The sequence below is a fragment of the Rhipicephalus microplus genome, unplaced genomic scaffold (assembly GCF_043290135.1).
Source record: "Rhipicephalus microplus isolate Deutch F79 unplaced genomic scaffold, USDA_Rmic scaffold_349, whole genome shotgun sequence".
Taxonomy (NCBI): Eukaryota; Metazoa; Arthropoda; class Arachnida; order Ixodida; family Ixodidae; genus Rhipicephalus; species Rhipicephalus microplus.
This window is the reverse complement of record NW_027464916.1, coordinates 20,001-32,500: the sequence shown is the minus strand read 5'-3', so window position 1 is coordinate 32,500 and position 12,500 is coordinate 20,001. Positions and strand designations below refer to the sequence as shown.

General features: G+C 60.4%; 2 non-coding genes across 2 annotated transcripts; both read right to left on the bottom strand.

Moving 5' to 3' along the window:
• Positions 1-414: 414 nt before the first annotated feature.
• LOC142793955 (5.8S ribosomal RNA) lies at positions 415-567 on the bottom strand. The gene has a single exon (XR_012891959.1). It is a non-coding gene; the product is annotated as a 5.8S ribosomal RNA (ribosomal RNA).
• A 1,719-nt stretch (positions 568-2,286) lies between these two features.
• LOC142793949 (small subunit ribosomal RNA) lies at positions 2,287-4,101 on the bottom strand. Its single transcript, XR_012891953.1, has one exon. It is a non-coding gene; the product is annotated as a small subunit ribosomal RNA (ribosomal RNA).
• Positions 4,102-12,500: the final 8,399 nt, after the last annotated feature.

The following is a 12,500-nucleotide window of genomic DNA, read 5'->3' as shown; positions in this document are numbered from 1 at the left end:
GCGCAACGCAAGGCTGCGATCTCGCGCACTTTGCGCACGGCTGGAGAAGCTTTGCTGGCCGGCTTTCGCTCCTCGTGTTTACCGTGCGTTAAAGTTGCGCGTCCGTGGCTCTCGCAGCTCTTGCGCGCCCGGTCGCAGAGAGGAGTACGCAACCTCGACCGCACTTTCCCTGCAGGCTTCCTTCCGACTCGAAGTCCTGCGGCGGTCTCAACGAGGTGCCACATCCTCAATGCAGTCGGTCGCCCCCGTTTCGGTTGGGCTCTGGCACGACGGTCGCCACCGTCTCGCCCTTGAGTGGCCGCTGTTGGCGCTCGCTGTGAGGTGTTCAGCGTGCTGTCCGTGTTGCCGACGCGGTCAAAACGAGTCGACGGCTCACGTTCCCTTGTGCGCCGAAGGCTCTCTTGATATGTGATCCGACCCTCAGACAGACGAAGCCAAGGGAAGACCCAAGGCCGCAATGTGCGTTCAAAGAATCAGTGCTCAGTGTGTCCTGCAATTCACACCAAGTCTCGCAGCTGGCTGCGTTCTTCATCGACCCGAGAACCGAGTGATCCACCGCTTAGAGTCGTGAAAAAGTGTTTGTTCAATTCCGTACAGTCAAAACCAAACGTTTCTGGCACTCGGCCAAACAGTGGCCAAGAAGGGCGCTTTTCAGCGCACGCTTGGACTCCAAAACTCTGCCGCGCCTTTTTCGGCTGCCGCAAATCGAGCAAACGGTGTGTTTCGGACGGCGTTTCGCTTCCGCTACTTGCGAGTGCTTTCGTGGTCCACCCCTCTATAAATACTCGGGAGGCGTCGAAGCCGGTTCTCCAAGCCGGACCCGTAGGTATCGTTGTGTGCTCGCTCTCATTGGCCCGCCTAACCAGAAAATGCCTGCGGTACACCCATTTGGATAAGAGTGCACGCAGATGCGGGCCTCGACGGCTACACATTTCCTCGGGCGGCCGCCTCCCGGCCTCCGTGGAGCGCGGGATGTACGGTCCCATCGACAAGCCTCTCCCGTTTTTACCGTGGCGTCGCGGTTCACCACGGCGGGCGGGTCGGTCTCCTCCGCATAAAAAGGGGGACCCCCGCTTTTTGTTCCACGAAATCGCACAAGCTTTTTTCGCATCCACGGTTTGCCACCGCACACCAAAATGCCGATCCGGCTGCCTACTTTAGCCAACAGGTGGAGCCAGGCGCGCCGTACTTGCGCGGCACTTCCCACGTCCACCGAAGTCGGTGCCAAGGACCACTTTCGGCGCCGGAGCCGCGTACGAGCCTACTCGAGGCGGAAGAACGAAGCCAGCAAGGGCCTGGCCGCAAGTGCGTTCAATTGTCGGGACGTCCAAGTCCCTCGTTCTTCCGTGCTTCCTCTTTCGGCAAGTCGTTGCGGCACCTTCCCAAAGCGCGCAGACCCGCTAATCGCGACGAGCGCGACGTGGCCGTGCCGCCTTTCCCTCGGCAGCAAGCAAAACGCCTGGCAACGTCGACGCTCCCCTAACCGCGATCTCGCACCGTGTTTCGTGTGGCGAATTCAAAAGCCGGCCGGCGCTGCTGCAACCATTACGGTCGGTACGCATACGCCGCGGAGGGCGGGACGGTCATCGGAGCGTGCGGTTCCTCCATCGAGTACTGCGCACCTCGGCCGTCGCATCGCCGTGCCATGACCGGCCGCGCGTCAACGCGAACCGGTGCCAGCGAGATCCCTCGCCTGCAAGAACCGACCGGCAGCCTCCGTCACCCGAGGACGCGGAGGCGCTTGCCGCGGACGGCGGGACGGTATGCACTGGTGCACAGCGGACCCGTCACATCGCCAGTTCCTTGACCGACCGCCGACGCTTGTGCCGTTCCTCTCGTACTTGGCAGTCGCCGCGCGATTGTCGGGTCTCGTTCTTGCACGCTCGAACGGTCGGGAGGGCACTCGGCTGGCGTTTCGGGAACGCGCAGCCTCGCCTTCTACCGACGTAACCACGACTCGCCGTTCGCGCTCCGCCGCTCCTGTTTACAGTACTAGGCGGTCCCGCAGCGGTCGGGTCGCGCATTTCGAGCGCTTCGAGCCACGGTGCAGTGGCGGGTCGAAAGCCGACCTATGAGTGCGTTGCGCCGTTTGTACCCGCGTCCGCCACCTGGCCGACCGTCCAAGGTCGCGGTGTTGGCGTCCGCTGGGCGCAACAATTTGTCACGGGGTGCCGCTCCACATTCAGGCAGCCCCGTGGGGAAAAGCCGACCCCGCGTCCAAACGGGGTCAGCGGCAGAAAGTGTCGGGCGCAGACGCAGCTGAGGCGCTCACCCTTCACAATCCGTTAATGATCCTTCCGCAGGTTCACCTACGGAAACCTTGTTACGACTTTTACTTCCTCTAAATGATCAAGTTTGGTCATCTTTCCAACAGACCGGCGCAACCGAAAGGCCGCGCCGGACATCGGTCCGAAGACCTCACTAAATCATTCAATCGGTAGTAGCGACGGGCGGTGTGTACAAAGGGCAGGGACGTAATCAACGCGAGCTTATGACTCGCGCTTACTGGGAATTCCTCGTTCAAGGGGAACAATTGCAAGCCCCTATCCCAATCACGAAAGAAGTTCCACGGGTTACCCAGTCTTTTCAGACAGGGATAAAGACACGCTGCTTCCTTCAGTGTAGCGCGCGTGCGGCCCCGGACATCTAAGGGCATCACAGACCTGTTATTGCTCTGTTTCGTGCGGCTAGGAGCCGCTTGTCCCTCTAAGAAGGTTGTAAGGTGCTGGGAACCCCGCACCTATTTAATAGGCTAGAGTCTCGTTCGTTATCGGAATTAACCAGACAAATCGCTCCACCAACTAAGAACGGCCATGCACCACCATCCACCGAATCAAGAAAGAGCTCTCAATCTGTCAATCCTCCCAGTGTCCGGGCCGGGTAAGTTTTCCCGTGTTGAGTCAAATTAAGCCGCAGGCTCCACTCCTGGTGGTGCCCTTCCGTCAATTCCTTTAAGTTTCAGCTTTGCAACCATACTTCCCCCGGAACCCAAATACTTTGGTTTCCCGGAAGCTGCCCGCCGAGTCATTTGAGTAACTCAGGCGGATCGCTGGTTGGCATCGTTTATGGTCAGAACTAGGGCGGTATCTGATCGCCTTCGAACCTCTGACTTTCGTTCTTGATCAATGAAAACATTCTTGGCAAATGCTTTCGCAGTAGTTCGTCTTGCGACGGTCCAAGAATTTCACCTCTAGCGCCGCAATACGAATGCCCCCGTCCGTCCCTCTTAATCATTACCTCGTATTCCAAAAACCAACAGAACAGAAACGAGGTCTTGTTCTATTATTCCATGCAAGTTTATTCAGGCGACTCGCCTGCGTTGAGCACTCTAATTTTTTCAAAGTAAAAGCACCGGCCATCTCGAGGCACACAATGAAGTGCACCAAGAAAGAACCGGCATGATGTTCAGTCCGAGCCGTCGCATCGGGTAGATGCACTACTCGTCTGGAACTGAGATCCAACTACGAGCTTTTTAACCGCAGCAGCTTTAGTATACGCTATTGGAGCTGGAATTACCGCGGCTGCTGGCACCAGACTTGCCCTCCAATTGATCCTCGTTAAAGGATTTAGAGTGTACTCATTTCAATTACGGGGCCTCAAAAGAGTCCCGTATTGTTATTTTTCGTCACTACCTCCCCGTGCCGGGAGTGGGTAATTTGCGCGCCTGCTGCCTTCCTTGGATGTGGTAGCCGTTTCTCAGGCTCCCTCTCCGGAATCGAACCCTGATTCTCCGTTACCCGTAACAACCATGGTAAGCAAGTAACCTACCATCGAAAGTTGATAAGGCAGACACTTGAAAGAAACGTCGCCGGCTCGTGGCCATGCGATCAGCACAAAGTTATCCAGAGTCACCACACAATACGGGCCGAAACCCGATCGATCTTGGTCTAATAAAAGCACCCGTTACCCAAAGGGCTCCAGGCTCACTGCATGTATTAGCTCTAGAATTGCCACAGTTATCCAAGTAGGAAGAAACGATCTAAGGAACCATAACTGATTTAATGAGCCATTCGCGGTTTCGCCTTATTTCGGCATGTACTTAGACATGCATGGCTTAATCTTTGAGACAAGCATATGATTACTGGCAGGATCAACCAGGTAATCGTTCGACTGCGCGTCCGTCCTCGCCCTCGGCGGGCCGGACGCAGTCTGTGTGCGGCGGAGGCCACCTTCAGGCGCCCCAACACGCTTATTTTGCACTCCGAGATGACGGCGTTCGAGCTCGCTACGGCACAACCTTCCCGAAAGACGAGTGGGAGCCGTGCGGCAAGAAGCACGTTCATGCTCGCTCTTTTTCGTTGCATCGACTCGGTCGCGCCGTGCGGGTTGCCCAAGCCCGCTGCACTGTCGGTGGACCGGCCGGAACTAGCAACGGAGCCGAGACTGCAAAGCCGCCAGACGACGGGTCACGCCCGCGTCTTCGGCGCTTTCGCATCTGAATCGCCCGAGGACGACACGGAACACACCTCGATATCGTGGTAAAACGGCACCGTCCGACAACCAGCCCCTAACGCATCAAGCGGATGAGGCTGCAGACGACTGCCGTGGATTCCCCTGGAGCAGACCCGAGGACACGCTTGACGAGGCCGAAGCCCGCCGCATATCAGACACCCGGTCGCTTTCGCGTACGCCGCTCACGAGAACCCCCACATAATAGCAGCGATAAGTACCCAGACCTCCTTGGGCCCTAATACGAGCGTACTCGAGAAAATTTCACCGCGGGTGTGCCCCGAAACGTGTGGCATGTTGAGCGTGCCACAAGTCTACGTCGCTCTCAAACCCGCCGAGGTCGTAGAATTTGCGACCCTACTCACGAAATTCCCACCGAGGATACGGCCGCAAACGTACCGCACCTTGGGTAGGCCACGAGTTTGTGCAACACTACGCTGACGGCACAGCACCGAGGTCGTGCGCGCACGCACGGGAAAATTCCGCCGCGGTTTCTGCCGAAAACGTGAGGCACCACGACTCTCCGCAAGTTCGCGTCGACTGCGAAAGACCGAAGTCGTGAACGACGTGTCCGCTACTCGCCGCCGACACGCTGGACACCAAACGTACAACGACTCGACGGCGTCGTAGAGGCCCACGACGCGGTTTTCCTTAACGACGTCTCGGCGTGGCACCGACAGGTTAGAACGGCCGACCAACGTTCCCTGTCCGCCGTTCGGCTCAGTCGAAGGGCTCGGCGACTTCGGCAACGCTGCGAAGCCGCACGGTGACGCACGCCATGTCCCCATTTTTTTTTTCTTTCTGCGTCTGCCGGGGTGCCCCTATAATAGCAGCGATAAGCACCCAGACCGCCGTGGGTCGCTCGCCCCGGCTGACGTGGTTTTTCGTACTCCTGCGGCGGTCGCCGTCAAGCACGTCCAAATACGCTACTTTCGTGGGCGCATTCACGCTCTTTCGCTTCGCCGGAGTGCCAGCACTCACTCTGCCAAAAACGGCGAACATCCGAGCGGCGGTTCCCACTTTTGCGTCGGCGTCGCAAACCCCGCCCCGGCAGACGAGGTTTGCCGTACTCGTGCGACGGTGGCCGGCGGGCACGTCGAAAGACGCCGATATCGTGCGCGAATTGGCGCACCTTGGCTTCACCGGAGTGCCGCCACTGACTCCTCCAAAAACGGCGAAGATCCGAGCGGCGCTTCCCACTTTCGCATCGGCGTCCCGAACTCCGCCCCGGCTGACGCGGTTTACCGTACTCGTGCGACGGTCGCCGGCGAGCACGTGGAAAGACGCCGATATCGTGCCCGAATCGGCTCCGTTCGGCTTCGCCGGAGTGCCAGCACTGGCTCGGCGAAAGACGACGAACATCCGAGCGACGGTTCTCACTATTGCGTACGCGTCGCAAACCCCGCCCCGGCAGACGCACTTTGCCGTACTCGTGCGACGGTCGCCGGCGAGCACGTAGAAAGACGCCGATATCGTGCCGGAATCGGCCCCGTTTGGCTTCGCCGGAGTGCCAGCACTCACTCGGCCACAAACGGCGAACATCCGAGCGGCGGTTCCCACTTAGCCGTCGGCGTCCCGAACTCCGCCCCGGCAGACGCGGTTGCCGAGCTCGTGCGACTAGCGACCGCGAAGCCGTCTCGCGACGCCGCTTTCGTGCGCGGCTCCCACTGCGACCTGGGTCACCCGAGGTCGACGAGCAAAAAAGAATGTCGAAAAAAATTTTTTTTTTTTTTGCGTCTGCCGGGGTGCCCCTATAATAGCAGCGATAAGCACCCAGACCGCCATGGGTCGCTCGCCCCGGCTGACGTGGTTTTTCGTTTTCCTGCGGTGGTCGTCGTCAAGCACGTCCAAACACGCCACTTTCGTGGGCGCATTCGCGCTCTTTCGCTTCGCCGGAGTGCCAGCACTCACTCTGCCAAAAACGGCGAACATCCGAGCGGCGGTTCCCACTTTTGCGTCGGCGTCGCAAACCCCGCCCCGGCAGACGAGGTTTGCCGTACTCGTGCGACGGTGGCCGGCGGGCACGTCGAAAGACGCCGATATCGTGCGCGAATTGGCGCACCTTGGCTTCACCGGAGTGCCGCCACTGACTCCTCCAAAAACGGCGAAGATCCGAGCGGCGCTTCCCACTTTCGCATCGGCGTCCCGAACTCCGCCCCGGCTGACGCGGTTTACCGTACTCGTGCGACGGTCGCCGGCGAGCACGTGGAAAGACGCCGATATCGTGCCCGAATCGGCTCCGTTCGGCTTCGCCGGATTGCCAGCACTGGCTCGGCGAAAGACGACGAACATCCGAGCGACGGTTCTCACTATTGCGTACGCGTCGCAAACCCCGCCCCGGCAGACGCACTTTGCCGTACTCGTGCGACGGTCGCCGGCGAGCACGTAGAAAGACGCCGATATCGTGCCGGAATCGGCCCCGTTTGGCTTCGCCGGAGTGCCAGCACTCACTCGGCCACAAACGGCGAACATCCGAGCGGCGGTTCCCACTTAGCCGTCGGCGTCCCGAACTCCGCCCCGGCAGACGCGGTTGCCGAGCTCGTGCGACTAGCGACCGCGAAGCCGTCTCGCGACGCCGCTTTCGTGCGCGGCTCCCACTGCGACCTGGGTCACCCGAGGTCGACGAGCAAAAAAGAATGTCGAAAAAAATTTTTTTTTTTTTTTTGCGTCTGCCGGGGTGCCCCTATAATAGCAGCGATAAGCACCCAGACCGCCATGGGTCGCTCGCCCCGGCTGACGTGGTTTTTCGTTTTCCTGCGGTGGTCGTCGTCAAGCACGTCCAAACACGCCACTTTCGTGGGCGCATTCGCGCTCTTTCGCTTCGCCGGAGTGCCAGCACTCACTCTGCCAAAAACGGCGAACATCCTAGTGGCGGTTCCCACTTTTGCGTCGGCGTCGCCAACCCCGCCCCGGCATACGCGGTTTGCCGTACTCGTGCGGCGGTGGCCGGCGGGCACGTCGAAAGACACCGATATCGTGCGCGAGTCGATGCTTCTTGGTCTCGCAGGAGGGCCGCCACTCACTCCTGCAAAAACGGCGAAGATCCGAGCGGCGCTTCCCACTTTTTCGTCGGCGTCGCAAACCTCGCCCCGGCAGACGCGCTTTGCCGTACTCGTGCGACGGTCGCCGGCGAGCACGTCGAAATACGCCGATATCGTGCCCGAATCGGCCCCGTTTCGCTTCGCCGGAGTGCCAGCACTCGCTCGGCCAAAGACGACGAACATCCGAGCGACGGTTCCCACTATTGCGTACGCGTCGCGAACCCCGCCCCGGCAGACGCGGTTTGCCGTACTCGTGCGGCGGTGGCCGGCGGGCACGTCGAAAGACGCCGATATCGTGCACGAATTGGCGCTCCTTGGCTTCACCGGAGTGCCAGCACTCACTCGGCCAAAAACGGCGAACATCCGAGCAGCGGTACCCACTTAGCCGTCGGCATCCCGAACTCCGCGCCGGCTGACGCGGTTGCCGAGCTCGTGCGACTAGCGACCGCGAACGCGTCTCGCGACGCCGCTTTCGTGCGCGGCTCCCATTGCGACCTGGGTTACCCGAGCTCGACCAGCAAAAAAGAAGGTCGAAAATTTTTTTTTTTTTTTCTGCGTCTGCCGGGGTGCCCCTATAATAGCAGCGATAAGCACCCAGACCGCCGTGTGTCGCTCGCCCCGGCTGACGTGGTTTTTCGTACTCCTGCAGCGGTCGCCGTCACGCACGTCCAAATACGCCACTTTCGTGGGCGCATTCGCGCTCTTTCGCGTCGCCGGAGTGCCAGCACTCACTCTGCCAAAAACGGCCAACATCCGAGCGGCGGTTCCCACTTTTGCGTCGGCGTCGTAAACCCCGCCCCGGCAGACGCGGTTTGCCCTACTCGTGCGACGGTCGCCGGCGAGCGCGTCGAAAGACGCCGATATCGTGCGCTAATTGGCGCTCCCTGGCTTCTCCGGAGTGCCGCCACTCACTCCTCCAAAAACGGCGAAGATCCGAGCGGCGTTCTCCACTTTCGCATCGGCGTCCCGAACTCCGCCCGGGCTGACGCGGTTTACCGTACTCGTGCGACGGTCGCCGGCGGGCACGTCGAAAGACGCCGATATCGTGCCGTAATCGGCCCCGTTTGGCTTCGCCCGTGTGCCAGCACTCACTCGGCCAAAAACGGCGAACATCCGAGCAGCGTTTCCCACTTTCGCATCGGCGTCCCGAAGCCCGCCCCGGCAGACGCGGTTTGCCCTACTCGAGCGACGGTCGCCGGCGATCACGTCGAAAGGCGCCGAATTCGTGCACGAATCGATGCTTCTTGGTCTCGCAGGAGGGCCGCCACTCACTCCTGCAAAAACGGCGAAGATCCGAGTTGCGCTTCCCACTTTTTCGTCGGCGTCCCGAACTACGCCCCGGCTGACGCGGTTTACCGTACTCGTGCGACGGTCGCCGGCGGGCACTTCAAAATACGCCGATTTCGTGGGCGCATTCACGCTGTTTCGCTTCCCCGGAGTGCCAACACTCACTCTGCCGAAAGCGGCGATCATCCGAGCGGCGGTTCCCACTTTTGCGTCGGCTTCGCAAACGGCGCCCCGGCAGACGCGCTCGTGCGACGTACTCGTGCGACGGTCGCCGGCGAGCACGTCGAAAGACGCCGATATCGTGCTCGAATCGACCCCGTTTCGCTTCGCCGGAGTGCTGCCAGTCACGGCGCAGAAAACGGCGAACAAGTGTTTTTTTTTTTTTTTTTCCTAGAATTTGTGTTATAGAAGGCACATTTGATATCGGACGATAATTTTCAACTTTATCACGCGCACCGATTTTCGTGTAGAGGTTTGCAAGTTTATGGGAATTTCTCCACTTGGAATAATGCGATTTAGTAGTACTACGAGAACTTCATGGATGTACTCAAGGGTACGGGGCAAGTCAGTTACGTCAACACCTGCAGATTTTTTACACTTCAAACTGAAAATTGTTGGTTGTGAGTCCTCGTGTGATATTAAAGGCCGATTCGCTAACACATAGAACAAAGAAAGAAAGGAAGAAAAAACGCCCGCGCTCGCTCAAGAAACCTGGGTTCGCAACAAGTGGCAACAACAAGCAACCGAGCGAGTGCGCCAAAACCCGTGGCGGCCGAACAAACGCGAAGTCCCAACCGCGTCAGCCGGGGCGGCACGGGACAGGAAAAATCACTTCAGCCGGGGCGGCGGGGCACCGAATAAACCTCGTCACCTCGTCGCAGGATAAAAGAGGAAACAAAAAGTCTAAACAGCGTCTGCTGGAGCGAATGCGTAATAAAACAACAACAACAACAAAAAAAAAAAACACCCGCGCTCAAGAAGTCTGCAATCACCACAAAAGGCGACTGTGACCGAGCAGCGTCAGCCGGGGCCGTGCGGAAACGGAAAAACCGCGACTACCGGGGCGTCGAGGCACCGAAAAATCCACTTCAGCCGCGGCGAAAAAAAAAAACAAAAAGAAAGACGGAGGGGGGGGGGGGGGGAACCACGTCTGCCGGGGCGAAGGAAAAAAAAAAAACGCGTCTGCCGGGGCGAGCCCGGGTGCGGCACCACCGGGAAAACTGTGGCAAACAGACATGGCGATCGAGTGAGTGGGCCGCCAGCCAGGCTCAGCCAAAAAGTGCAAAGTCCGAACTGCGTCAGCCGGGGCGGCAAAAACCACGTCAGCCGGGGCGGCGCAAAAAACCGCGTCTGCCGGGGCGGCACGAAACCGCGTCAGCCGGGGCGGCGCGAAAACTGCGTCAGCCGGGGCGAAAGAAAAAAAAAAAAAAAACGCGTCTGCCGGGGCGAGCCCGGGTGCGGCACCACCGGGAAAACTGTGGCAAACAGACATGGCGATCGAGTGAGTGGGCCGCCAGCCAGGCACAGCCGAAAAGTGCAAAGTCCGAACCGTGTCAGCCGGGGCGGCAAAAAACCGCGTCAGCCGGGGCGGCGCAAAAAACCGCGTCTGCCGGGGCGGCACGAAACCGCGTCTGCCGGGGCGGCGCGAAAACTGCGTCAGCCGGGGCGAGCCCGGGTGCGGCACCACCGGGAAAACTGTGGCAAACAGACATGGCGATCGAGTGAGTGGGCCGCCAGCCAGGCTCAGCCAAAAAGTGCCAAGTCCGAACTGCGTCAGCCGGGGCGGCAAAAAACCGCGTCAGCCGGGGCGGCGCAAAAAACCGCGTCTGCCGGGGCGGCGCGAAAACCGCGTCTGCCGGGGCGGCGCGAAAACTGCGTCAGCCGGGGCGAAAGAAAAAAAAAAACGCGTCTGCCGGGGCGAGCCCGGGTGCGGCACCACCGGGAAAACTGTGGCAAACAGACATGGCGATCGAGTGAGTGGGCCGCCAGCAAGGCTCAGCCAAAAAGTGCTAAGTCCGAACTGCGTCAGCTGGGGCGGCAAAAAACCGCGTCTGCCGGGGCGGCACGAAACCGCGTCAGCCGGGGCGGCGCGAAAACCGCGTCTGCCGGGGCGGCACGAAACCGCGTCAGCCGGGCGGCGCGAAAACTGCGTCAGCCGGGGCGAGCCCGGGTGCGGCACCACCGGGAAAACTGTGGCAAACAGACATGGCGATCGAGTGAGTGGGCCGCCAGCCAGGCACAGCCGAAAAGTGCTAAGTCCGAACTGCGTCAGCCGGGGCGGCAAAAACCGCGTCAGCCGGGGCGGCGCAAAAAACCGCGTCTGCCGGGGGCGGCACGAAACCGCGTCAGCCGGGGCGGCGCGAAAACTGCGTCAGCCGGGGCGAAAGAAAAAAAAAAAACGCGTCTGCCGGGGCGAGCCCGGGTGCGGCACCACCGGAAAACTGTGGCAAACAGACATGGCGATCGAGTGAGTGGGCCGCCAGCCAGGCACAGCCGAAAAGTGCCAAGTCCGAACTGCGTCAGCCGGGGCGGCAAAAACCGCGTCAGCCGGGGCGGCGCAAAAAACCGCGTCTGCCGGGGCGGCACGAAACCGCGTCAGCCGGGGCGGCGCGAAAACTGCGTCAGCCGGGGCGAGCCGGGTGCGGCACCACCGGGAAAACTGTGGCAAACAGACATGGCGATCGAGTGAGTGGGCCGCCAGCCAGGCTCAGCCAAAAAGTGCCAAGTCCGAACTGCGTCAGCCGGGGCGGCGCAAAAAACCGCGTCTGCCGGGGCGGCGCGAAAACCGCGTCTGCCGGGGCGGCGCGAAAACTGCGTACAGCCGGGGCGAAAGAAAAAAAAAACGCGTCTGCCGGGGCGGCAAAAAACCGCGTCTGCCGGGGCGGCACGAAACCGCGTCAGCCGGGGCGGCGCGAAAACCGCGTCTGCGGGGCGGCACGAAACCGCGTCAGCCGGGCGAGCCCGGTGCGGCACCACCGGGAAAACTGTGGCAAACAGACATGGCGATCGAGTGAGTGGGCCGCCAGCCAGGGCACAGCCGAAAAGTGCTAAGTCCGAACTGCGTCAGCCGGGGCGGCAAAAACCGCGTCAGCCGGGGCGGCGCAAAAACCGCGTCTGCCGGGGCGAATGCAAAAAAAACAAAGAAAAAAGCCCGCGCTTAATCAAAAGAAAACAAAGAAAAAAGCTTGCGCTTAATCAAAAGAAAACAAACAAAAAAAGTTCGCGCTTAAGCCTGGCGGTGGAACCACCGGGGCAAACAGACCTGGCGATCGAGTGAGTGGGCCGCCAGCCGGTGTGAGCCAAAAAGTGCAAAGTCGGAACCGCGTCAGCCGGGGCGGCGCGAAAACCGCGTCAGCCGGGGCGGCGCAAAAACTGCGTCAGCCGGGGCGGCACGGAAAAACGAAAACCGCGTCAGCCGGGGCGGCACGGAAAACGAAAACCACGTCAGCCGGGGCGACATCAAAATGAGGAAAAAAAAAAAAAACTGCCTTAGGACACCTGCGTACACTTTCATGCGTTTGGGCATATCTCTCTGTAACACGCGCGCCCCTCGTCGTTACGCGCGGCACTCTGTTTTCTCCGACACCCATATTTCGGCGGCATGTGGCACGCGCGCCCGTCCCTACGCACGGCACACCGCAGTGCTTTCTCGATATTTTTCTTTTCCTCCAACACCGTCATCTATAGGCTTTTAGTGACCTGTTGCTCGTGGCAAAAGTTCGC